The 26,294-nt window shown below is 34.1% G+C and overlaps 1 long non-coding RNA gene and 1 pseudogene across 1 annotated transcript; one reads left to right on the forward strand and one right to left on the reverse strand.

Moving 5' to 3' along the window:
* Positions 1–5,714: 5,714 nt before the first annotated feature.
* LOC147543507 (uncharacterized) lies at positions 5,715–7,304 on the reverse strand. Its single transcript, XR_015223486.1, has 2 exons — positions 7,156–7,304; positions 5,715–5,955 (listed from the first exon to the last, which is right to left on the reverse strand). It is a non-coding gene; the product is annotated as an uncharacterized LOC147543507 (long non-coding RNA).
* A 14,023-nt stretch (positions 7,305–21,327) lies between these two features.
* Positions 21,328–22,149, forward strand: LOC147543508 (peroxisomal membrane protein 11A pseudogene; annotated as a pseudogene).
* The last annotated feature ends 4,145 nt before the right edge of the window (positions 22,150–26,294 follow it).

Here is a 26,294-nt window from a genome sequence, read left to right on the forward strand (position 1 = left end):
AAAATTAAAAGTTTTTTATGAAAATCTAGCAAATAGTCCAAGAAAAGATGATCACCTTGACAATGAAGGAGACAGATTGTTTGTTGAGTTAAAACTCTTGCAAAATTTTTTGCCAAATGATATTATAAAAGCAGATGGGATTTCTTGAAGAAAATGAATTGTTTTCTAGCTGCTATTGCGTATAGAAGTTTGTTTACTATACGTATGATTGTTTCATCAACAGAAAGAAGTTTCTCAAAATTAAATTTTTTGAAATTATACTTGAGATTGACTATGATGCAAGACAGTCTAAGTGGGTTAGCTTTGCTCGCCATTGAAATTGGATTTTTAGACAAGATCAATTTTGAAGATTTAATAGATGAATTTGTTTCAAAAAAATCGGGAAGAATTTGAGTGAAGATTCTTATATTGAGTCACATTGTATTACATAGATAAATAGATGATGAAGTACTAGGTTGTTAATTTTATTTTTCTTTTTACTTTTCTGCTATATTTGTTTTGTAGTTTGAATTTATCTACATTCTGATAGCTTGTTTAAAATTTAGTTGTCTTAAATTATGTTTTCAATTTTCACTTGTAGATTTTCTTTTTTCATTTACCGATTATAGTACGTATAACCCCGTTAAAATTTCATATTGAACCCTCAAAACTGCTACACCACTGTAAATGTGTGTCACATATATAATATTGCAATAAACTTTTTTTTAGTTTGAGATGGTTATTGGAGTTCTCTAGTATTTAATTATTATTTTCTTAATAACTGATAATTTTGTGAATGCTACAAATACAGTATAAAAGATAAAAATGAAACAATCACACATTGTCCTATCTCTACCACGAAAGACATATTATTTTTGTGCAAGTTTTTTTATTTTTTTTGTTGAAAGTATTTTTTGTGCAACTTTAACATCACAAAAGAAAAATGTGTGGCTTTCTAAGCTCTAAAAACTTTTCAACAAAAAAACAAGGTCGTGGCTTTTTTTTTTTTTTTTTTTTTTTGTTGAGAAAGGTCGTGGCTTTGGAGAACAAAGAAAAATCTCTGAGGAATAAAGACTTAGGCAGCATGTTTGTTTTTTAATCCAAAAATTTCTTTGATTAAACTTCGGTCCCTACTCTTCGCCTCCTTCTCTCTCTCTCTCTCTCTCCCTCCCTCCTATTGAGTGTCAAATAAAAAAGATTATGCCTCTCTCTAGATCTCACCGTTGTCAAATAAACAATGAAATTTTACTCTTCCCATCAAAGTGAATGTGGACTTATTAAAATAAGGTTCAGTAAGATATCAACTTAAAATAAATCAAAATCCAGTAACCTGGGTAGTAAAGTCCCTCAAACATTACCATCAAACAGATGAACTAATACTGACCATTAAATTTTAAATCAGGTTTGATCATTAAATTAAATTGCAAACAATAAAATGAGAAATTAATCGAAACAAAAAATTAGAGAAGAGAAAACTAATGAAGTGAATACCCCAATCTTCACTATGGATCTTTCCTGACAATGGGAGATCTACAAATCAAGCATCACCGGATCTCTGTAGAATTTTGAAGTTCTAAGGGGTGTGTAGGATCATTCTTGTATTGGGTATTTAGAATCTTAAACTTGTCTCAAACATCATTCTTTTAGATCTCTATGGATCCCTAAACTCTAGAAGGTTTCAGATTCGTAAGAGAGACCAGGAGAGCGAGAGAGTGACGCTAAGAAAGAGAAGGAGATAGAGAGATCGCGAGGGAGAGGGGTAGACAACGAGAGAGAGAGAAAGAGAGAAAGATTGTTCTCACAATGAGAGATAGGAGATAGACGGAGCAACAGGAGAAAGAATAAGAGAGAAGAAAGATTTGGGGAAGAAGATTAGGGATTAAAAGACAAGAAATTCAATTGTTGGACTCAAAATAGAAATTACTTTATTCCCCGGAGATTTTTTTTTATTCTCCAAAGCCACGGCAAAAAACAAAACTCAAAAAACTGTCACGTTTTCCACAATTTAGTGAGTTAGAGGAATCGAAGAAGGAATACCTGGAACAGTTTTCTAGAAGTGTTAGGCCTCACTTGCACAAACAAAAACTTTATGCATTATTTAATATCAAAAGTTCATATTATCTTTAGGAGTAAAACTAAATGTACAACTCTTTCAACAAAAAAAAACACTTAAATGTACAACTAAATGATACTATTGTAGCACAGTTAAATGTAATTTCAACTTTTCTTTGTTGTCCAATAGTAATTTTTTTATGGGAAATGATAGAGTGTCCAGTTCGCTGACAGTAAAATGTCCATATTTCCTCATTTAGAAACAAAAGCGATCCCCACCGTAGTCAAACTTAGAAAAAACTTTGCCTTTTTAGTGAATTCCACGTCATTTGGGCATTTTACTGGTCACCGAGCTGAGCACTCTAGCATCTCCCTTGTTTTAATTGTATATGGGAATTTTGTTTGTTGTAAAATGATTGATATGCTGAAAAATAAATTTATTTGTTGAATAGCGTTACAAATTTAAAATTATTAGAAAGCACCATATAAAATATACTGAAAGTCGTAATTTGAATTAATTGTACATCAACTACTACCAATTTTTTTTGTTAAACGACATTCTCCACTAATATATTGTAGGAAGAATATCTGAGTAAAACATTTTCAGTAATCCTTTTTCTAACTCATTTCTTTCCTTTACTGGTTCAATCTATTAGATCTCTATTGTGAAATATTAATATGATTCACACACATTCTTCAATCTTTTTGTAACTCATCTCTTTCCTTTGTCTGAAATGTGATTTTTCAAGGGATGGTTATCCTACTGGTTCCAAGATATTCCTGGCTGAGAAACAGCATATTCTACGATTTGCATTGTGATCATTCATTGATTGCAATCAGCTGTAACAAAATGAGGATATCATTTATTTTTTACTATTTAGTAAGATTATTTTTTTGAATAAATTTGAGTAAAGTTACCAACTAATATTATAGATGAATGCCACTTCACACAAAAAACTATAAGAGGTTTAACAGTAAGATAATCAGTTTAAATCAAGAATGTGAAGGAAGTTTATGTTATCTGTTATGAGATTGGACGTCTAATTCTGGACTGTCGATCCTAATTTTAGCCCTCAATTTGTGATTAATTGAAAATATTGACCCTTATATTTGTCAAATATTTTAATTTGGTATTTAAAATCATAATTCCGTTAGTCAAACTTAACCGTCATAGTTTTCATTCTCCATTTACTTCTTGAGTATTTTCTCATGTCCCTTTCTCCGTTCTTCTGCAACGGAAAATGGTCGACGACATAAGATCAGTCGGTGATCCACTTGTCAATAATCTTGATCAAACTACTCTTTAAGAATCTTTACTTCTTCTTGTGTCCCATAACCACCACCATCATCTTCTAAAGCTGTAATGGGGTTTTTATCTATGAAATGCCATATAGGGTTTCTTGAACAGATCCAAACAAAACCTATTCGAACACATTTATGCGAATATTTTCAACAAAAAAAAATAGATTTTTGCGAATATAATCATTTGAACGAAAACCTGCTTAATGAAATTTGTGAGAAAGATAAAGAGAGCATAGAGAGATATGGTGGTGCTGATGGTAATTGTGATGGTGGCAAGAAAAAGAAAAAGAGATTTAAAAAAAATATATGTTGAAGGTCATCGGCAATGGGCACCGGTTGTCTGCCTGCGACCCTCTCACGAGTAAGATAGAGAGATATGATAAAGAGAAAATCACTTCTCTCCTATGAGTAGAAAACAAAAAATAATTGACCGTTAACTTTGACTGACAGAAATATAGTATGAGGGGCCATAAGAGAATGATGGATAAATGTATAGACCAAATTTTCTAATTGATCCCAAATTGGGGTCGAAATTAGAATTATCCCTTTTTCTATTGTCAAAACTGTTGATGGGACTCCCACATATAAGGGGTGCAAAAAGTGATAACATTATTTATCTGCACAAAGACGGAATGTTGGATCAATCCAAGCCCAAAGACTCAAAGAGAGGAACAACTATTTCCAGAGAAAAAAAAAGAATAAAGAATATAATAGGAACCAAGTGATGGAATTTATGTGGATTATACTTCATGTGTGGATGCAAAAAACCCTTTAAATACCAACCCACTCCTTCATTACTCACCATCCCCTCATCTTCCCTCTCTTTATAATCATCTAAACTCATCTCTCCCCTCAACTCACTCTCTCTCTCTCTCTCTCTCTCTCTCTCTCTCTAAAAATCAAAATGCTTGAGAGAACAAGAAATACTTTCTTCTTAGATATTGATGAGAGCATCAACCATGAAACACCCACAACTACAACAACCTTAGAATCATCAAATAATGATTCAAACCCAATTGGACTTGGAATACTCATAGATGACTCTTCTCTTGAGTCAAACATAAAATCAAATGTCATATTCAAACCCATTTTTGTAATAATTGGATCATCCACAACTAGAAGAAGTCAAATCTCATCATCAACTTCTTTTCCTCATGAAGATTCTAAGTTTTTAAAGACATGTTGTCTTTGCAGAAAAAAACTAACTCCCCAAATGGATGTTTTCATGTACAGGTAATTACTAATTACTCTTAGATTGTTTTCTTTCTCTCTTTTTTTAGATTAGTATTAGTATATTGTGCATAGACAATCCTTTTCCTCTTCACCCATCCCTCTTTTTGCACTCTCCATGGGCCTCAGACTGAGCAACCCTTGGACTAGCCTCAGTCCATGGGCCTTGGACTACCGCGTGAAGATGGAAGTGGGCCAAGAGTAATTTGGGGGTGCCTATGGACCCACCTACTGAATTATTTACTTTTTTATTTTTTTTCGTTTTTTGCCGTTTGATAGATTTATTGAATAGTTTTTTTTAATAGATTTTGAAAATATTAACTAAAATAGGTATTTCATTTTCTATATATAATTGATGATATAAACTAATTAAGGATTAAAGTATTTAATTAATGTAGGGGCGATCAAGGTTTTTGTAGTGATGATTGTCGATGCAGACAAATTTTGATTGATGAAATAAAAGAGGACGAAGCTTTTACTAGCGATATATTTGCCTCATCTAGACAATATTTTCCAAACAATGTTCCCAAGGCGGGCGTATCAGGACGTGGTGGTAGGGTATCGGCTGCTGCATAAGACTATTAGGTCATTTTAGTTGGATTTTGAGAGAGAAACAAATGTAATTCTAGAGGCTTATGAAGAAATTGTAGTTTTAAAGGGAGAAATTTTGAGGGGTAAACAACTGTAATTTTAAAGCGAAATTTTGTTATTGTCAGATGATGACGTTTCGATTGTTCATATATAAATGAAATGTTGTCTCCGTTCAGTGAGGTCAAGGTACATTGACTTAAGGTCTTGAGTGATTTTGATAAAAAGTAATAATAATAGGGAACAAGAGAAACTAAGCAAGTGCAGGACATAAATTTTAGGTGTTGTGATTCGTGCTTCGATGATTTTGATCCATTGAATAACAAATCACAACAAACCACATAAGATTTTTATTAAGAGTCTGTCTAGTTTTTCTTGTTCCCTATCATTACTCATTTGATAAAGATTAAGTAATTTTGTGATGTATAAAATCCCATTTTACAGTATAAACTGTAACGCCCCAAGCCTAGATTTCCACGTCGGCCGCCATGAAAACTTAAACTCAAAGCATTTCTCCGCAGAACAGTAAACATAGTTGATATACCCATCAAAAGAGACAAATAATATCAAATGTGAAGCTCATAAGAATCAATAAATCATCTAAAAGAAATCCATTAAACTTTCTTAACTCAAACAATGTTACTAAATCATCGACACGTAGGTCGGACAATATCGAATGAAATAAATAACTGTCTAGGAGGCGAAAATCTAAATAACTACCTAATCTCGAAAGCGAACACTAAGAAAGAAACTCCGAGCTGACGAACTGAGATCAAACTGGTGGCGCTCCCCGATCTCTATCACCTGAAAAATAGTAGGCTGGGTCAGAACCCAGCTAGCAGATTTCTAATTACCTAAGGTCTAAATAGACCAATTCAACACAAAACCAAGTATCGAACAACAGATCAATAATAACAGTCCATTGTGTTACACCTTTCGTACCAACACAATTGAAGTCAACTTATTACACGGTTGAAGAGATTCATACAATACAACTTCCCTTTTGGAGGGGCATAACCAATTTTGAGGTCCACGAGATAGCGTCACTTACCATTCGTGTTTGCATCGTCTTAAACCTCTCAATAGACAAAGGATACCACCCAAAAAGGGGATCCGTGCAACACGAGCACAGTGCAACACGAGCACTTTACATATGAGCAGGAGGCGAGCCAACCTCTAGTTGGTAATTACTTCTCAAACTAGAAGTATGTGGTCCACAAGAATGATCTTGTGTTTGCATCGACTTAGACCTCTTCATAAACTATGGATACCTCCCAAAAAGGGGATCCGTGCAACACGAGCACATATGAGCAGGAAGCGAGCCAACCACCGATTACTTATGGATTACAATCGTCAATCCATATTTGAACTCAAACCCCTGGTCCACTGGGTTGTCCAATATCACATTGACAAACCCGTGTTTGCAATCGATCCACATGTCGAGCCAACCAGTCTTAGTTCATTCCATTAACGGAACTCAAGATCATGGTCCACCAAGTTATCTAATAGCACATAAATAACTAATGTTTGCAATCGACTCACATGTCGAGCCAACCAGTCTTGGTTCCGACTAGCCTATGCTTTCTAGGTTAACAACCTAAAGCAATATATCACACAGAACTATTGGTAGCACTCATGCTCCAATATCACACAAATAATCTCATACAATCAATTATCAATAACAATAACATAAACACGAATAATCAGTAGCGTCTAGGCTGCTGCCCGGATGTATTTTCTACTATGTTTATATAATCCTAATAGTCTAGGTTGCTGTCCTGGTATATACATACCCCATTAATATAACTATAATCGTCTAGGGTTACTATATTGTTGTTGTAAATAGTCTCTAATCATAATGGATATCTATTGTATTACTAATTGGTTCTAAGTTGATGATAACCTAGTAAACAACAATGGTTCAAAGCTATTATAGTCCTACTATCCAAAACTAGGTTAAAAATTAAAGAGGGCTATGTAAACCCTAGGGAAGAAGAAACCTACTTGATAATGGAGCACAAAGAAGAAGAAACCAAATCCCTAGCAAAACCCCTTTGTTGTTTCCCTCTTAGTCTTCACTTTCTCTCACTACACCTTCAATTTCCCACTAAACAAAACCCTCACTTTAGAGCTTCTCACAATCTCACGGTTTTAACCAAGTAAGAGGGAAAGAGATGAGTTGCTGGGTTATTAATTTGGTGGGTCTATTGCTATAGGGAATCCTAACTTTTACTTTAGTGAAAGTGGACCCTAAAATTGAAATCTGCCTACCGTGGGGATATAAGTGCCATCTTGCTATAGACACCCCCTATATTACTTAGGGTTGTTACATAAACTCAAGGTATGTTCTAAAGTACACTTTTAACAAGATCTTGCTCTAAAGCATTGGCTGCTTGAAACGCAAATGTTATATACCTAGTATGTGAAAGCCAATCCCCTCCCTTAGAGAAAAAAAAATATGAAATCGAGGAAAAAAAATCATACATATAGTAAATTTGAGGGCTAAAAAAGAATCTAACTTTTAATGGTTTTCACCCTTTTCTTTCTATGAAAAACCTCTCTCGTCTTCATCCCATGTCATCTTTCTCCCTCTCTTCATCCTCTACGGATCTATTCACGTATTCTTTCCCCATCCACTCTCTCCTCTTCATTCTCTAATAATGGAGGATAACATTTTTGAAAAAAATCATCTTATTATATTATTTCATTAATATTTTTAATTCTAATCAAGACGGACTTTCACTCCGAAACGGAGTTGAAACCACTAAAAGTAAAGGTTTGGATTGTTTTTAGTAACCTTGTTGGAGTAAAGATTATTTGTACTTAAGGCAGAAGCCAATGCCTAGCTAGCGAAGCATTTGAGGTGCCCAAAGCGTAACTAAGTTGAGGCGTTATTATATATAGACTATAGTGAAAGTACAAAAACAAATATGTTTTATTAGAACCTCTGACCTAGCTAGGGACGAGAATTGGTCGGGCTCGGACGTCCACATGCAGTTTTCTTTCATTTTCGGTTGAAACGGGCTAACATATCTTTAGCCCGCTTAACATTTTCGGGCTTATCAGGTCGCCCATTTTCCGCCCTTGTAATAAAAAGAATAGAGTATTGAGTGAACGATAGAGTTTGTACCTTCTTCAAGGCGAGTTGATGACCTTTTATAGGTTGCTTTGGCAGACTGCTTGTAGGCGGTGTGATTGAGGCGGTTGAGATCCACCATGTTCGATTGAAACTACTATTTCGGAGTCTGGAGATATAAGGATTTCCTGTGAAAGTCTATGTTAGTCAAATGCTTAAGATCCTCGCCGACTGGGATGTTTGATTAGGTTCAGGATTAAGTCGGTAAGCGTTAGGCACGCTTCTACTTCCCCATGATTCGGGATTAGGGTATCGGTCCTACTAACGTGGACCCCCTAGTTTTCGCATAAATCCCAGGGTAGACCTGGTTGTACTTGAGGCAGGGCAGGGCTTAAGGCATCTAGGACAATCGTACCAACCCCTCAGTTTTGGACATGAGTGGCAAACCTCCTTCAGATTCGACCTCCACGTTGACTTGACGCGGGTTGACCTGAGGGCTTTTGGTACTTTCCTAACCTATTGTCGTTAGTCAACTGATGACCATTGGATCATCACCAGTGTCCCGTTAGTGCTCACCAGCCCGATCAGGCTCCTTCAGTCACAGACCGAATGGGCTCCTGGTTACCCTAACATAAAAAATTATTAATAACAAAAAAAGATCTTCTCATTTTTGTTCCTAATTAATAAAGTAAAATTATTTTCTTAATAGTTATTTCCTAATATAAACGATTAACTTAAATAAATTTATGAATGATTTTTTGAAAAAAAAATTTCGGAATAATTTTTTAGGCCATGATTTACTTAAATAAGTTTAGGAATGATTTCTTATATATAACACAAATGTTACCGTATATAACACGAATCTATATAACAAAACGGAATGTTTTGTGTTGACTAGGACAAATCGAAAGACAAATCCGATCGTTCGTTATGTTTTTTCTCAAATCTTAGCCTTCAGATTTGTTTCCTACCTTTAAAAACCAAAATTTGAGCTCCCACTCGATTCAATAAAGTAAATAAAACCTTTAATTTGGGCAGCCAGATATGATATACCTTCATAATATGTCCGGGTTAACGCTCGCGCGTTATTTCCTTCTTGAATGTTGACACCCTTCGCACTCCCTTCGAGCGTTACATGCTTCATCTCCTCTTGCTCTTTCAGGAAACCCTAACGTGTCCATCTTCAATCATCTTCCAAACCTAGACAGAAATAAATAAAACCCGAGATCAGGAAATTCACATTAGAGCTCCACGAGAAAATTATCTGAAGAATCAAATCTAATCAAAGCAAGCAAGCACTCTTATCTGATAATAAAAAAGAAGGCAACAATCAAACTTCCAGAGTATGAGTTTTCAATATTTTAAGCTCCATTATTTAGATTTTGTTTTGTTTAAGAGAAAATCTTCATACTTTTTATGGTTTATGGTTTTTGCTTTTTGAGTTATTCAAAAGTACGATAACTTGCTTCAATTGAAAGAAGAAATGGCTTCTTTTACTAACAATTCCCTCAAAATTGATAGATGAAATTTGAGGTTTGATGTTTATAGAATCACCTAATTGATAGATGCTTCTTTTCTTCTCTTTCATGCTTACTAAAAAATTGATAGATGAAATTTGGGGTTTGATGTTTATAAAATCATCTAATTCTGATTTTGTTTTCAGGTTTGTAGGAGGGCTTCTTATACCCATTGAGTGAATTAAATTACCTGAGCAGATTGTATTAAAGAAGAGTTTGTTACAAGATGAACACACACTTTGTATGAAACCAGATCTTCAAATTACTCTCAAATTTATAAAGAGATAAGTGGCAATACCCATATAACCAGCAGGGTCGGAAAGATCGGTTGGCTCCTTATACTCAAAGATCGGTTGGCTCCTTATACTCAAAGTGTAAGTTGGGTATTCTTCTTAAATTTCATTTTTGGATTTGGGATTCTGGGTATGCATGGGCATTAGGTGTTGTTGATCGGAGGGGCGGAGCTATGTGTAGAATAACCTAGGCTATAGCCTGGATCAAGTCTAAATGGTTCCGCACCTAAAACCTAACACTTGAGTAAACTGGACCAGATGGTAAAGGCCATGGCTCCCACATCTTAGTGCATGGGTTCGAATCTCACCCAAAGCATGTTTTTTTACTCTTTTTGAACTGCCTTTTGAAAGGATGTTTGTTGTTTGGTCCCCCAACTTATAAAGAGGTCAGGATTTTAGCCGTAATTCGTAATCAACTACCGTTTTGGCACTTAATTTTGTCCAGACTTCTTTTTTCACCCCCATTAATTTTTTTCTCCTATATTGTTGTATTTTAATTGTTTTGTTATTCTTACATTTTTTCCTCCCTCATATACTTCATCTTCGTCCTTCTCCACTTCCCTCTTTTCATGCTTCTCTCTCCCTCTTAGTCTTTTTTCACTTCTCTCTTTCTCTCAGTCGTTGTAGCAAAAGGGAGTCTCGTTTGACGGTACATTTTTTCTTTGTAAATAACTAGCTTAGAATGTTTACCACATTTCGTTGATTAATTTGGTTAGAGAAAATAGTTTATGTCTTATTTTTTGTTTTACCTCAAATGTTATTAATTTTTTTTCGCTTGTGAACTCCTAGACATGTCTGTTAGTAGAAACAAAAAATTATCATAAAATGATTAAACCTATGAAGCAATTTTAATTGAATAAACAAAAGTGTTTATCCTTTACAAGCACTGATACCTTCAACATACAAATTAGTACGCAGATTTTATTTTAAGTCAACCCTGCCTAGAACAAATTCCTAGCTCCGCCCCTGGTTGATCCTAATAGTGGAACTGCAGCTTTCTTGGATGTAGTTTTATATAGATATATCAATGGATTTCAAAAATATTTACTTGTTCAAATGATTTCTAAATAGAAATAGTCCACTTGAATTCTATGGATAATTTTGGTAGCTATGAGGCTCAGCAAGTTGCAAAAGAGTGGATGGAGGCCTCAACTAACCATTGTCTTACCCAATTGGGACGCTGACGAGTATGGCATGGAGATCTCTCTCACTCTCTCACACCCTTTTTCTTTCTCTCTCTCTCTCTCTTTATATATATATATATATATATATATATATATATATATATATATATATACTAGGGTATAGCCCGTGCCTCCGCCACGGCATAATTTGTGGAGAGATAATCATGTGAAAATAAGTAGGAAGTGGGAAGGAAGAGAATTTAGTGGGTGGTTTGTAACTAATTTTCTGAACATGTGGAGAGATTATAGGATGTTTAAGGGAGAGTTCTCAAAAAAACGTGGGAGGGAGATAATAGTGGGTGGGTGGTTATTTTTCTAAAATTTAAAATCAGCCATTAGATTAGAAATAAATCGGACGATCATGAATATCTAGAGATAAATCCTACGGTCCTTCTCAAAAAAGGCCATTGCGTTATATAATATATATATATATATATATATATATATATATATATATATATATATATATATGTTCGCCTGTGTGTTGGTTTGTGTTGTTTACTGCTAAATTTGACGATGTTGTTGTTGCAGATAGGTTCAACAGAATGGGTTGTAAAGAATGGAAAAAATTTAGCATCTAAAGTTGTTGGATGTTTGAACATGATTTGTGGAGTCTTTGAAGTTGATTTCTATGTTTCTGCAACTCCACAACTTGTGTTGGAAAAAATGGGACGAGTCGACGCAGCGAAAATATAAGTTTCCTCCTTTATGTTAGTTACGAGGATAATATAGAAGAATAGTGGGAGCAATAAACAAAGAAACTGAAAGTAAATAAGACAACGATTTTTGACGTGGAAAACCTCCTCAATATGAGAAGTAAAAACCATGGGACTAGTAGTCCAACCCAATCAAATATAATAAGAAAAGTAGCTACAGACTACGTTCACCCGAGAGTCAAACTCCAAAAGGAATCAATCTCCAACACGAAGAAACACGGAGAAACCCTCACAAGAAAGAACTAAGCAACCCAGAAATTTGCAGTCCAAAACGACCCTAAATTAACTAGGATTCCGGCCACCAAATCACAATCACACTGTACAAATACTAGATGAACAAGTCAGGAAACCTCTGCAAAATTTCAGCTCAATCAGAGAAGATCTCACCGTCGGATTTTCCGAGCAACGAAGATTGTGTGTCCTGAAATACTCGGCCACCGCTCTTCTCGGCAAACTTCTTTCTCTCTTATTCTCTTGTGCATTTCTAATTGTGATACTTACTTCTAATTAAGATTAAGGAAGTATTCATAGACTTACCCTTAACCCTAATTCCACCGACCTAAGTGACCGACCCAAAGAAGCTCGACTTGAGTCCGGGTTTGTTTCTTAAACCAAACCCAACTAGGTTTCCCCACTAAGAGGAAACCCAACAAACTCCCCCTCCGACTAGGTGAGAAAAACAGCCATCCCTGTTGTCCCCTTGACAACCCCGGAAACAGCCTGCTTCACTTTTCCTTGGCAGTCCTGAACAACCAGCCCCGCTATCCCTTCCTTTGAAGCAACATTAATGACATCACTCTCACAAAGAATAAGAAATTCATCTTTAGTAACAATCACTCTCTCTTCACTGTCTTCTTGCTTCTTTCCTTGTTTACTCTCTTTCTGCAACAACCAGCAATTCTTCTTTAAGTGCGCTTTTTATGACAGTAATGGCACTCCACACTCGGAAATTTATTAGGTTTGCTCCTGCTTCTGTTCTTCTTCGATTCTCTATGTGAACTTCTCCCCCGTGACTCAGTAACCAGCACATCTGAATGCGAAGAAATAGGATCTGACTGCCTCCTGGTTTCTTCATTCAAGACATTGTTCATCACCAAGTCCATTGAGATAACTCCTTCAGAAGTAGAGTTACAAAGAGACATCCTGAACACCTCCCAAGAATCTGGTAACGTGCCAAGAAGCTATAAACCGTGAATCTCCTCATCAACGTTTATTCCCATGTCAGATAGTTTATTGAGTAACCCCTAGAACACATTCAAGTGATCAGTCATGGAGTTCCCTCTCGATATCTAAACTCGAGCAATTTTTCCTTCATATACATCTTATTATTTCCTATCTTCAGAGGAAACAACTGCTCCAGCTTCAATACAAAGAACGAGCATTCGACTCATTCTTTATATGATGCAACACATTATCATCCACCCCTTGCCTCATCAAACCACAAACGTGGCGATGTAACAATTTCAACTGATCATCAGGTTTCTTCTCCTGAAACACCGGAACGTAAAGTTCCTTCCTAAAGAGCAAGTCTTCCACCTTACCCTTCCATAGATGACAATTAACACCATTCAAACTTATCATTCTACCCATATTTTTTATCATTATCACGAACAAACCAATAGCCAAATTATCACTTTCCAAAGAACTCTCTAATCTGGAGCTCTGATTCCAATTGTTGGGAAAAGGGTCGAGTCGACGCAGCGGAAATAAAGTTTCCTCCCTTTGTGTTAGTTACGAGGATAATATGGAAGAGTAGTGGGAGCAATAAACAAAGAACTGAAAGTAAATAAGACAACGATTTTTAACGTGGAAAACCTCCTCAATATGAGAAGTAAAAACCACGGGACTAGTAGTCCAACGAAATCAACTATAATAAGCAAAGTAGTTACAAACTAAGTCCACCCAAGACTCGGAATCCAAAAGGAATCAATCTCAAACACGAAGAAACACGGAGAAACCCTCACAAGAAAGAACAAAACATCCCAGAAATTTGGAGTCCAAAACGATCCTAAAATCACTAGGATTTTGACCACCCAATCTCAATCACACCGTACAAATACTAGATGAACAAGTCAGGAATACCTCTGCAAAATTTCAGCTTAATAGGAAAAGATCTCACCATCGGATTTTCCGAACAACGAAGACTGTGCGTGCTGAAAATACTCGGCCGCCGCTCTTCTCGACAAACCTCTTTATCCCTTCTTCTCTTGTGTCTTTCTAATTATGATGCTTACTTCTAATTAAGATTAAGGAAGTATTTATAGACTTGCCCTTAACCCTAATTCCACTGACCTAAGTAACCGACCCAAAGAAGCTCGACTTGGGCCCAGGTTTGTTTCCTAAACCAAACCCAACTAGGTTTCCCCACTAGGAGAAAACCCAACAACTTGACGGGAAAATTTTAGCATCTAGAGTTGTTGCATATTTGGACATAGAATGTGCAGTCTTTAGAGTTGATTTTTATGTTTCTTCAACTCCACAACTTGATGAACTTCTCATACAAGTGACTCAACAGGTATCTCCGAAATTTTTATCACAATACCGAGTACTACGTGTTTATTTATATGCGAAGAAACCATAAAACTAAATGAAGAAACCCACAACTATTATGTTCACAAAGAGCAGTAGTAAGGCTGCAACTTTTTTCTTTCTATGTTTAATGAGTTTCCATTTCTAATTTTTGTAGGCTCTTAGTTTGCCTGGTTTGTCAACCAGTCAATGTAACAGTATTTTGTACTTCATTTGAAGGTTTGAGACCCAGATAACTCGTCACAAACTGTTTTATCAATTTAACAATATGTTGTACCTCATTTGAAGGTTCCAGAGCCGGATAAGTCGTCACAAACTGTATATGAATCACGAGGTGGATCTAAAGAATTCCCCACTGTAAGATTATAAGTCATTAAGTCTCACATCTTCAAGGATCACGACACGAAAATCTTTATCTTTTGAAGATTAGGAGGTGGAGGTTCTACATCCTTTGTATAACATGTCAGAGTTTTAGCCGTTTACATGTTATTTAATGGAGGTATATATATATATATATATATATATATATATATATATATATATATATATATATATATATATATATATATATGTATTATGTTATCCGTTTACATGTTATTATGTTGTCATTAGAAGAAATCGAATACGCTTAGGTGTCTTCGATGGAATCTGAGTTATGAAAGTCGGTCATTGTATGTTGATGATGACCAAAATGTCGATAACTTGTTTACTTTCATTTGATCAGAAACTAAGTTTGAAAAAAAAAAGTCACATTTATGACGATTATTTAGGTGTCTTGGATGGAGTTGAGTTATGAAAGTCGGTTATTATATGTTGAAGATGAGAAAAATGTCGATATTCTTGTAAGATAAATATTTCTTTTGTAATGATGTGTACAAACGAGTTATTATTTAAATATTTCTATCTTATTTTGTTCTCGGTTCTTCTTGTATGTTTTTAGGTACAACGATACAGGAAAAAACTATGTTTCAAACAACTTGAGACAAAGAATGCTAGAGGAAGTAACATATAGACCAGGAAAAGGTGGTAAACATGGAGTTCTCCGAACGAGATTCTTTTTTTCCCATATTTTTTTCTTGAAACTCCTATAATAATCGTGTTACATAATATTCAGAATTTTAATGTTTCAAACAACTTTCCTCATAGGCTTACAACGATCAAATACTTGAATAGAATAGAGAATGAGTTGAAATTTGGTTACTTGGTTTTGACCCAGGACTTTCTTCTATCTCACCTGGCCACATTGCCAAACTACATATTGTGATACAATGTTAAATGACAAGGTATAGTCCTCTTACTACTTTTCTGTCGGACAAACTAGAAAGAAAAAGTAATTTGTTGCTAATACCAGTCTTTGTATTTTTGTTCATTCTGTTGATACACATGAGAAGAGGTGGTTGTCAGTAACTACAAGCTGGAATACAATACTATAGATCATGCTTTTATACTTCTAAAGTACGATTATAAAATATTCTTCTCTGAAATATCTCAAGAAGCAACAAAAGAAGGAAATTACACCATTGACTAACAAGTTAAAGGATGCTAAAACAGTGAAAAAAATTCGTCACTAGGTTCTTTCGATCGCATATATCCTTTCCTTTTTTTTTCTCATTACTTCTTTGAAGTTCATAGAATTACAACTCGGTTAGAGTTTTGATTATTGAAGTTCCCCAGTTACATCTTCCCCTACATTTATTTTTCAGTAAAAAAATCCATAATTTAAGTCATGTATAAACTATAAACTTGAGAAGAAAAAAATGCAGGTTTGCTATGCTTTTACATAGTTTAATATTTGTGACCGGCTTCTAAGCCACCCCTTCCTAGTAATTTGGACATGTGAGTATTAAACCTATTTATTTGGCCAAAAGATTCACATAATTGTTTATTCAGTTTATGTACTTACTTGGTAAATCTTTAAGGTGATGTCTGTTTTTATAGTTGATGATTGTGACTCGGAATGATTGTCCTACTGAATTAGAGAAAAATCAGGCTCTCAACCCTCAAGTTATATTAAATAAACATTTCGAAATCAAATTTGAGTCAATTCATATTGCAAAATGAGATTTGCGGCGACTCAATAAAATGCGAACACTACCTACATGTTGATTCAACATGTAACCTATAACTATATGAATGTTTTTTTAGAACTAGGACTTATGGGAGTGTATGTTCCGGCCTCCCTTATTGCTAACTATCTATGGTTATATGAAATATTTTCAAAATTAGGACTTGAAAAGAGCATTCAGACTTCAAATCATATTGTAGACTATGCTTCACCTCCCTACTTTTATATGAATTATTATTATTATTATTATTATTATTATTATTATTATTATTATTATTATTATTTTAGGATATCCAACATCTTCGAGACAAAATTCAAATTCTGCTTAAATCTAAAAACTATATTATTTACGAACGAAAGAGTTTTAACATTTTTTTCGTCGATACGGTGTATTCTACAATGGCGTAGAAGGGGATTTAAATAAAGTACAAGGAGGGAAACTTGATTTTAAACCCAAAAAAGATAGTGGGTACTTAATTGTTTTAATTTCAACAAAAAATATACTTAATTTTTTTTAATGTTTATTAATTAGTAGGTTTATTAAAAAAAATTATTAAAACGTAATTGTTTTTATTGTAATATCTATTTTGTAGATTCATTAACTTTTTTATTAAAACATAATTGTTTTTATTTTAGTGTCTATTTTGTCGGTTTATAAACTTTTTTATTAAAACTTAATTGTTTTTATTTTAATGTCTATTTTGTAAGTTTATTAATTTTTATTATTATTATTAATTTTGGATATCCAATATCTTCCAGAAAAAATTCAAATCTATTTAAATCTTGAAACTATATTATTTGACCCAATATTTTATACGACAGAAAGAGTTTGAAAACTTTTTTTGTCCATACCGTTTATTCTTCAATGGCATAACGGTGATTTGAATAATGTAAAAGAGAGGAATCTTAATTTTAAACAAAGGATTTGAATATTGTAAAATGGGAGCTTGATTGTAAACAAGGTAAGGTAGTATGTACATAATTGTTTCTATTTTAGTATCTATTTTGTAGGTTTATTAATTTTTTTTATTAAAACTTAATTGTTTTTATTTTAATGTTTATTTTGTAGGCTTATTAATTTTCATTTTCATTATTATTTTTATTATTATTATTATTTTAAGATATCCAACATCTTTTAGACAAAATTCAAATTTTGCTTAAATTAAGAAATTATATTATTGCACCCAATATTTTATACGATCGAAAGAGTTTTAACATTTTTTTGTTGATACGGTATATTCTTCAATGGCTTACATGGGGATTTAAATAAAGTAAAAGGAGGGACGCTTGATTTTAAACAAAGAAAGGTAATAGGTACTTCATTATTTTTATTTTAATGGATATTTTGTAAGTTCATTAATTTTTTTATTAAAACTTAATTATTTTTATTGTAATGTCTATTTTGTAGGTTTATTAATTTTCTTATTAAAACTTAATTGTTTTTATGTTAATGTCATTGTTTTTATTTTCATGTCTATTTTGTAGGTTTATTATTTATTATTAATAGTATTATTATTATTTTAAGATATCTAACATCTTTCAGACAAAATTAAATTCTACTTAAATTTAGAAACTATGTTTTTATTAAAACTTAATTGTGTTGTATTTTAATGTCTATTTTGTCGGTTTATTAATTTTGTATTCAAACTTAATTATTTTTATTTTAATGTCTATTTTGTAAGTAAACTAAAAAATTTTTACTAAAACTTAATTGTTTTTATTTTAATGTCTATTTTGTAGGTTTATTAATTTTCATTTTTCATTATTATTATTATTATTTTAGGATATCCAGTATCTTCCAAACAAAATTGAAATTCTGCTTAAATATATATATATATATATATATATATATATATATATATATATATATATATATATATATATATATATTACCTAATATTTTATACGAATGAAAGAATTTTAACATTTTTTTCGTCGATACGGTGTATTTTTGTAGGTTTATTAATTTTAATTTTTAATTAAAATTTAATTGTTTTTATTTTAATGTTTATTTTGTAGGTTTATTAATTTTTATTATTAGTAGTATTATCATTTTAGGATATCCAACATTTTCTAGACAAAATTTACATTTTGCTTAAATCTAGAAACTATATTATTTCACCCAATATTATGTATGAACGAAAAAGTTGTAACATTTTTTCGTCGATACAGTGTATTCTTTAATGGTGTGAAGGACATAAAGTACAAGGAGGGAATCTTGATTTTTTATCTTAACATAAAAAAGCTTGATTTTAAACAAAAAAAAAGGTAGTAGGTAAGTTTATAATTGTTATAAAAAATTTGTCTAAAAATTATAAATAGGGTTATTTCCCTAATGGCCCCCAACTTTGTGACCAGCTTCCCGCCTGGCCCCCTACTTTACGAGAAATACCCATATGGCCCCCTACTATCGTTAACTTTAACTTTCCGCCACTCTCTCTCCTCCATCTCTTTTTCTCTCTCTGTCATGTCACGCCACCTCATCTGTTAGGCCACCTCATCACCTTCTCCGGCAGAGGTCGTCGGCCGGCCAAATTTCCGGCCGGCGACCTTCAAACTAAAAAAAAATATATATATATATATATTTTTTTTTATCTCTCTCTAAGAACTCCGGCGAAGGGTTCCTTCGCCGGAGTTCTTAGAGAGAGAGAGATAAAAAAAATTTATTTTTTTTTAGTTTGAAGGTCGCCGGCCGGAAATTTGGCCGGCCGGCGACCTCTGCCGGAGAAGGTGATGAGGTGGCCTAACAGATGAGGTGGCGTGACATGGCAGAGAGAGAAAAAGAGATGGAGGAGAGAGAGTGACGGAAAGTTAAAGTTAACGGTAATACTGGTCCATATGGGTATTTCTCGTAAAGTAGGGGGCCAGGCGGGAAACTGGTCACAAAGTTGGGGGCCATTACGTGAAGTTTAACTTCGCAGTACAGTTGGTTCAATATATTCGGAAGCTTCTTTCGTATTATTGCGAAATCGGAGAGACCCAGCAAATGAACCAACCTGTAGATATATATCTCTGCATCAATTTTTTTCTTTTTACGCTTTAGTTAAAATAAATAAATGATATGTTATCCTTACATGCCATTTTTATCACACATATCCACACGGTATTGTAATTTTTATACGAAAGCAATTTCCGAACCTTTGAGAACTATTAATGACACCCTTTGAGAACTATTAATGAATTGACTTTGATTGTCTAAACTAACATTTGCTCGAGTTAGCAAGACTAGACTTTTGTTTCGATATGAGACGGAATAGTTTATCACTTCGAATGAATTAAATTATTGTCTACCCCAATGTTTTTTCTTTTATTATGAGTGAAATTTGTAAAGGAAACTTCATGGCACCAATAGAAATATGGAGATTTTTTTATTAAGTTAATTCCTATTTGGGCCCCTACTTTGTGACCAGCTTCAAATATGCCCCCAAAATTCTGTAAATTCCCCCTATTTTCACACAAATGCCATTATTACCCCTCCTATTAATGTATTTTCAAAATAAAATAAAAAAACCTAAAGGCCACCTCACTTCCCTCTCCACCACTCATCTCTCTCTCTCTAAAAATTCCGGCGAAGGGGGTTGGTGTTTCCCTTCGCCGGAATTTTTAGAGACAGGGATATGAGTGAAAAAAAAAATTTAAGTATGAATGTCGCCGGGCGGAAATTTTTTGGCCGGCGACTTTCATCGGAGAAGAGAGTGATGAGTTGGAGAGAGAGAGAGAGAGAGAGAGAGAGTGAGAGAGAGAGAGAGGTGAATTTGTGAGAGAGGTGAGTTGGTGAGAGAGGTGATTTGGAGAGAGAGATGAGTGGTAGAGGGGGAAGTGAGGTGGAATTTAGGTTTTTTATTTTATTTTATTTTATTTTGAAAATACATTAATAAGAGGGGTAGTTATGACATTTGTATGAAAATAGGGGGTCATATTTGAATTTATAGAATTTTGGGGGTCATATTTGAAGCTGGTCACAAAGTAGAGGGCCAAATAGGAATGAACTCTTTTTTATTTGAAGATGGGAATTTCTCTCAATTTTTACATATGTATATATCTTTCAACTAGTTGCTCATCAAGTAAGTATTGGTTAGTTCAACAAAAAAAAAAATTAAGTATTGGTTTGATTTTTGTTTGAAGACAAACAAACAATATGTATAATTCTGCACACACCTTTAAAAAACTCTAAGAATGTCACTGCTGAAGTCTCCAAAGTACATATTTACTTCCAATAAAAATATATATAATTTTGCACACACACCTTTAAAAGACTTGTTTCATTTGCAAATCATGATGCCTTAATTATTTCCATCCTAAAAATTTGATCGCACCTAGGTAGTAGCCTAGTAGTATGCGGAATTTGGGAGACAAGTTGTTTCCCAATACAAAAAAATGATATGGAACCTCCTAGTATTATCTAAAAGAAGAATAGGAATTAAAAACGGGAATTTGGCCTAAACTGCCTAAAAAATTATGACTTTGATTAAAAATGATGGCCAGCGCTTTGGGGAAAGCTAAATAATTTCTGGGGTGTGAAGACTTGGTCAAAAATTGGTCAATTTTGTTTGACAATTTTATTTAGGGGGAAAGCAAAATAGCTTCTCCACCTCAGCTCTCTCTCTCTCTCCACCTCACTTCTCTCTCTCCACCTCATCTTCTCTCTCCCTACCATTCTCTCTCTCTCTTCTCCGATTAGGTCGACGGCCGAAAAAAGTGTCCATTCAGTTCATGGTTTTTTTTTAATTGACAGTTTGGGCACATCTTTCAACCTCTTTCTCTCTCTCTACCACTCCTGTAAAAATAGTTACATGCTAGATGGAAGCTCCCTCTGTTTCAATTCCAGAAAACCCTAAACCCATCATAGTGAGACATACTAACAACAAAATGAAAGAAAGAGATTTTCTTACCCATCTCGAATCTTATCTATCAAAGAGAGATTGTGTTGACAAACTCCTCAAAATCTCAAGGTATGCTTCTAAAATTATCTTAGCTTCTTCAATTCTTCCCCGAACCCTACCTTTAAATCGTCGTTTGAAAACCTTCGAATCAAGCGTTGGTGTTAGTCGTAAAGCTTTTCGGTTAGGTAAATTCGTTCAAGACTTAAATGCTTTAAGAAAATCAGATTTTGATTCAAATCATGAAAACATTCTCTCAATTTTAGCTTATGGAGGTGAGGGTATTTACTTTTTTGTTGAACAATTTGTTTGGTTGGCTAAATCGGGTTTAATTGATTCTAAATATTCATCTGGGTTACAAAAAATTAGTGCTTGGGCAGAATTTATAGGGTATTTTGGTAGTATTGCTTTGCAAATTAGGGATTTGAAAATGATTACTGAGGCAGAGGATCGTTTGAAATCTAGTGTTGAAATTGCTATGTTGAGGGGAAATGGGTATTTAGAGGAGATGAAGGAAATGCATAAGATGAGAGAGAAAAAGTTAATGAAGAAACTTTCAATTGTTCAAGATTTTGTTGATGGGTTAATGGCGTTTTCGGATATTCGAGATGGAAATGGGTTTTATTCAAGTCCACTTCTGTTAGCATCAGCTGGATTTCTTTCAGCTCTTATTAGTACTCATAAGAACTGGTTGTCTTGCTGAAACTTTGAGTTTTTGAATTCAGACTTTCGAAGTATGATCTGTATCTTGCCTTGTACTTGTAACTTTTCTTTGATAAATTATGTTAGAATGAGAATTTGGATGGTCTGTGATTAATAGCAGCAAATAAAAATAGTAGACAGAGAGAGAGAACTCCTCTTATAGTAGCTTGGAGATGAACCCATGAAGATTCTAAAAAAAAAATTCGGCCGGCGACCTGTCGGAGAAGACAGAGAGGTGAGGTGGAGAGAGAGAGGTGAGGTGGAGTGTTTTTTTTTTATTTCCCCTTAAAATTTATTTCTTCGAAAAATTTCTAAAATTCTACATATTCGCTTTAAAATTTCACACCCCGGAAACTATTTAGCTTTCCCCAAAGCGCTAGCCAAAATGATTCATCAAACGTTTTTAGGCTTCACCTCCCTGGTGGCAATTATGTAATTTCTATTACAGTGAAAAGACCAATCTAACCCTGGTCTAAGAAATTAAAATTTCTCCTTCTCTTTCTCTAAACCTTCGATTGATTACAATCTCTCACGAAAACCCACGAACGATTCACTCTCTGATTTAGCTAGGGTTTACCACAACTTCTTCAATCTAATTACAAGGTACACTTCTTCAATCTCAATAGTCTTTGAGTGTAATGTATTCCTAATTTTGAACTGAAATCTAGGGTTTTGTTTTGTTGTTATTCTGTTTTTATTTTATGGATTTTAGGGTTTAATTGTGTTTGAACTGAAGTTCTACGATTTTTTTTTGTTAATTTAGAAATCAGTTGTTTGAACTGAAGTTATATGATGTTTTTTGTCGATGTTGTTGTTGATATTGTTGTTGATGTGGCTGATGGATTTGCAGAAAGAATTTTTGTAATATTTAGGTCTACAAGTCTATTTTATGATGCTATTAGGTTTTGAATTAAACACCTAAAGGTATCTTGCAAGGCTTTTCTGTAGGGTTTGTTGAAATTATGTTCGTTTAAATGATGCACAAGACCTACTCGACGAAATGCTTCAATCAGTTTGCACTGCCTTGCAGACACCTTGAACTGCCTTGCAGACACCTTGCACTGCCTTGCAAAGCCTAGCACACCTTGCACTGCCTTGCAAAGCCTTGCAGACACCTTGCAAACACCAATGATAACTCTTATGTACTTTGCAAAGTACTTGCAGAGATTTGCAAGCACTTTGCAGAACCTTGCATGCACTTTGCAGAGCTTTGCAAAAACTTTGCACTGCTTTTCAAAGCCTTTGCGTCTAAGTGGCAAACGAGTTTCACTAGAAATAACTCAATTGTAAAATATTTTTTGAATTGATTTCATAGAGTTCGAAAAATAATGACAGAATACTTACATGCTTCTTTTAATCTTTTTTAATAGTTTCCCAAAAGGATCGAAAGACTTCAATCAAAATTATCAAACTTTGAGGATTCCTCTGAAATGTTGATATTCCAATTAATCATCCGAAGTCAAAGAATGAACTAAGTGGTTATCATTGGTCGCTTTTGGTATTGACAATAAATCCTTGGAAATGGTATCACTGTAACTCCATGATGCCACGCAATGAAGATTTTAAGAGAAAGCCCAAAAAATTCTTCACGTATGCAAAGAGAGTGATAAATTTCAACCCTTGGTGTTTGTCTTCTTTTTATTTTCGTGTTTGTCACTACAATAGGTTTTAAATAGATTGCACACTCAGAGCCTTGCAGAGTCTTTGCAAAGCCTTGCAAAGTAATTGCAGAGCCTTGAAAACTCTAAGCAAACTAAGTATTTCTTTTATATTATAGATACATGTTGTAGATGTCTGTCTCATGGTTGCTTATAATAACAACAATTCGCGTCCAAAACCTCCTTCACGAATAACGAGAATGCAAGTAAACTGTCCACAACAATTAGAAACTTCATAAGTATAAAATAATCATTTTTATTATAGCAAGTAATGCAATTGGTTATTTATCAACTTACTGACATGTCTTTTCTTTACAGAGTGGATTTTGCTTTATATGTGCGCCAGTTTATTTCAAATATTACGAAGGGTGGTGATATTGAAGAATGCAGATCAAACCATATGAGATGACAAAACTTAGAGGAAAGTTAGTTATTAATATCATTTCTGATGAGAATTACTGTTGGTCAAAAAAAGAAAAAAAAAGTTTGAATTTGTCTCTTGGATATGAATATTTCGATGAATGATATTTTGATGAATCTATGAACATATTTGTTAATATTTTGTTGATTGGCTGTGAAATTGAAGGGTACTTATGATAATTACATTTTGAATAATGTTTGTGTATTTTTATTTTCATATTATATTTACATGTTTTGAATAGATTGCAAACTCCTTGCAGTGTCTTGTAAAGTGATTGCAGTGCCTTGCAAAGTACTTGCAATGTTTTACAAAGTTATAAGATTTAAAGTTACATATTTTTCGTATGAATTGCTTTGAAAATCTCTTCAAAAAAATGGAGTTTTGCCCCGAACCCAATAAAAAGAACGTGAACAACATGTACAATATAAATGTCATATTCTTAAAGTTACATTTGTATTCATTTAATCATTTTTTTGAATAAACTCTAAAGTTACATATTTTTGTATGATTTTTTTTTTTTGAAAATTTCATCAGAAAAATGGGGGCTCCGCCTCCTGAACCCCCGTAAAAAGAAGACGAACATGATGTGAATAGGGTTCGTGGTTATTTCAAGTGATTTTGATCAATCCTGGGAAAAGTTTCCAACGATAATGAGAAGCATGATAGAAATCACTAATGAATTAATATGGACTATAACCTGCACCTGAAATACAACATAGAGCAATATAACAAGAAAAATCATTTATTCTCCAATATCCAAAACTACATGTACGATAATTTCGTGGAATAAATTCTTCATTTACAACTAGTATCTTTTCTAGCACATTCCACTATAATCCTTGTTGGAATTTGTGTGTATCTAATACAACTATTTAGTGTTTTAAGCGGAATCTCAAACATCATATGTTAACACTAAATATCCAGGATCATAAAGCATTAACTAATCAATGAACTAGAAGAGAAATAAACACCTTAGTCATGTTTTTCCCTCGAACCTTTCCAATCGCGTATGAAGATCGAGAGCTCCAATTGTCGCTCCTCTACTTGAGACGCCGAGTAGGTTAACTTGATCTCCCTTCTTTAATGTCTGCTAGAATTTAAGGTTGAGAAGAATCCTTCTTCTTGACTAGATTAATAGAACATGAGTTTTTTCTCTACAATCCTCTCTCCACTAGTTGTATATTCAGAGAGAGAGAGCTGTATAATTTTTCTTTTTGAGAAAAATCCACACCTTTTCTGTTCTCTAATGACCTTTATATAGACAACCCCAAATTAGAATCATATTCAAATTAGGCTTTCTATTTTCCGGGTCATAGAAAAGATAATACCTAAAATACCCTTTTTGGGTGTTTAGGGTTTCATCCTTTAGTGTGGCCGGCCAAAGCAGCCTACCATGGGCTTTATGTGGTCGGCCCTTAGAGCCTTGCTCCGGACACCCCTTTTTGGCTCGGTTCTTTCTATCTTGTTCCGAATCGCCATTCGAACCTTTTTGGCCTATTTAGTTGGATACAATCCATCTTTAGCCTATTCCCTATCAAATCTCTCTGATCAAGTTACCACTCTTATGTGTAACCCGTTGTAGGATTCGGTCTATGTTAGCCGCGAATCACCGAAGTGATCCGACGATCATAGTTGGCTTCTAGCAAAACGCTACGACTCCTAATTGGACCGGATTGGATGATCTTCAGGATGAGTTCATCGTTATCGTAGCTGACAAATTGATCGCATTGCCATCTTGGTCGAAGAACACTCCTTCAGAAGGACATCTCCTTCAGACCGAACAGATATATCCTTCAGTCTCCCACTTGTACTTAGAACAAGTGCAATGCTCGATTCCTATGTCTCTTCATATCTCATCTGATACGTCATACCTTTCAGACTTGATCTGGAGAACAACTATCAAAGCAAATGATTAATCATTAATCCATTTGAGTGTGGCCACACATTTTTTAGTTGCTTCTCCTCAAGTGGCCCGGAGATTCTAATCCTAACTTAATAGGAGGCCATAATACAGTCTTGTACTCCCACTTAACTTCATGTCTATCATGTTTCCCCCAGTAATCCGCCTTTATAACCTCCTTTCACTGCACGGCGTTTGACGG

The sequence above is a fragment of the Eschscholzia californica genome, unplaced genomic scaffold, assembly GCF_041429995.1.
Source record: "Eschscholzia californica isolate CP2 unplaced genomic scaffold, dmEscCali1.0.p SCAF_4, whole genome shotgun sequence".
Lineage (NCBI taxonomy): Eukaryota > Viridiplantae > Streptophyta > Magnoliopsida > Ranunculales > Papaveraceae > Eschscholzia > Eschscholzia californica.